Raw genomic sequence first — 2,580 nt, 5'->3', positions numbered from 1 at the left:
GCTCAGTCTTTAATCATATTTGGAGATAAATAGTTAAATATTAATTATTTTGTAATATAAATTGAAAGGGACACATTTGATGATTGTATTAAAAATAATAAGACTATTTAATGCTTTCAAATATGAAAATAAGAATAAATTTATTGTGCAATAAATTAATCTTTTTAACACTAATAATGACATTATTTGCATATTCAAATTAAGTTCCTTCTTTTTGTGTCAATATTCAAATTAAGTTTTAAGTGTTCGAAATGTAATTATCTAAATAAATATCTAAACATTTGAAAAAAAAAAACATTTATTTTTTGTATTGACCATTTAAATCTTTTAGATTAGTCATTACCTATCAATTTGGATATCTATGCTCTATGTAAAGAAAAATATTCCCTTTTTTATTCTCCTTCTTCTCCCCACTTTTACAAACACAAGCTTTATTCTATACTGCATGAAAATTAAATTATTATTATTGTTATTTATAGTTAGAATTAGATGAAGGCCACAAAGTGTATTTGAATGTGACGTGGTGGGTAAATATATGTCTCCACAAGCTTGGTTTGTTTGTTTTGTCCTCAAAGAAAGGTAGTCAAACTTTGATTTAGATTTGAGAACCAGAAAGGGAGAGAGGAACATATCCAAAAGCATTTGCTTTTTTTTTTCTTTTTTTTTTTAATGAGACTGTTGTGCGGTGCAATAATTACACTCTCAATTGGTCAATCATGCAATATGAATAAATAATGGTGAGTAGATTGATTGTACCACAGAATTAACATCACATGTTTAGTGTATCTCATGGAGTGGAGCATATAATGACAGGGAGGGATGTATAATACACCTCAATAGTAGTAAGTATAGCAATCTATGATCAAGTTTATTTAAATAATAATTGAGAGTCATATTTATGTGATATGAATTAGCTAGGAGATCAGATAAGAGTTTGCATGATTTTTAATTTAATTTTTAGGATTGTAAAATTATTTGGATTCATTAGTGTTCTGGGATTACCTAAAATGTTGATTTAGGCCTGAACGTGAGGTTCAGATTTTTTTGTGTGGCAGCATCCGACTTGATATACCGAGATACCGGCTGAGTTCTTCGTGAATAGGTGGGGGTGGTACTTGCAAGAGACTCCAATACTTAAGTTAACAAGGATTTTAGACAAATTTTTAGTAGATTATAACGTGAGTTATACCTGGGTTCCAGTATATTTATATAGAGTAGATAACTATCTTTGTTAGAGTAATTCTATTTTTTCTGATAGATAAATATTCTCTTTATCTTGGGAGTTTGTTAGAATGAGGTAGAGATAATAAGAAAGATTTAAAGAGGTAGTTACTCGTTAGGTGAAGTAAAGCTGGACCTCCACGTCATTGTCTGACCTCTTTAAAGAGGTCGGGTTTATTGTGAAGCCTACTTTTTTTATGGGCCTTTTACGTTATTGGACCTAGCTTTTGTTCTATTAGTCAGAGTATGAACAATTAGTAGGAATTTTTTTTTTCAAAAAAAATAAAAGAAAATAACCAAACACATACAATAAGATGGATCATATAATTAAATAAAATATGAAACTAAACAACAAAATACTATTTTTATGTTAAAACTCCTATATTATCATTAACAATAATAGGAATTCACTATATATAGTTCCATTTTTTATATTTGTTGAAAGTCCTGTTAATAGTGTTTGTAGTCTCTGTTGTTTTGTTATGGAACACACTATCATTATTCATGTTTAACAAAATATTCTAAATATTAGAGAAAAAATCAATCAATTATTTACTGAGTACTTTTTTTTTATTCTCAAAGTATTGTTTTATAATTCTTGGTGTATGTAGTCTAATATTATCCCACATCAACTATTCAAATATACTATATCTATCAAATAATTAACAAATGTATATTATATCATTTCAACTTTTTTTGTACAGAAAATACATATAATATCAGTTTGTTTAATAATTTCTAATTTCCTCAATTTGTTCTTAATTTTAGTATTAATCCGTTCAACTAAAGCAAATCAGAAAAATAGTTCAATTCGAAAAAAAATATATTATTTTCAAATTTTTTTAGTAAAACTGTAATTATTAGTAGTTATATCTCTTATCAAAATTTTTGCCTACAACATTTGCAGAAAAAATTAATAAAATATATATCATCTTTATAAAATTTCCATATCAATTTATCTTGCAATGCAATTTAAAAATATATGTTCTGAATATCATATCATATACGTGATAGAAATTATTTTAAAACTTTGATATAATATAGTACACCATGTAAAAAGGAAGATGGTCAAAGCTAAACATATCGAAATTGGAGCATCAAAGTTATTAAATTCGCAATATACATCATTGCCTGGTTTTATGAAAGTTTCTATTGGAGCATTCACTTCATTGGAGACATTTATACACAAATATACTTTATTCATTCATTCATTCATTAAATAAATTAAGGAATAATTGAGACATATCTCTGACAATGTAATAGTACCTTGTCATTCTTCTTGAGCCATTCCATAATTCCATGATTAACTAATTAATAATCAGAAATATTTAGTAACAAAAAAATTAATTAAAAACAGTT

The sequence above is a fragment of the Arachis ipaensis genome, chromosome B10 (assembly GCF_000816755.2).
Source record: "Arachis ipaensis cultivar K30076 chromosome B10, Araip1.1, whole genome shotgun sequence".
NCBI classification, from domain to species: domain Eukaryota; kingdom Viridiplantae; phylum Streptophyta; class Magnoliopsida; order Fabales; family Fabaceae; genus Arachis; species Arachis ipaensis.
Note: the sequence above shows the minus strand (reverse complement) of the source record.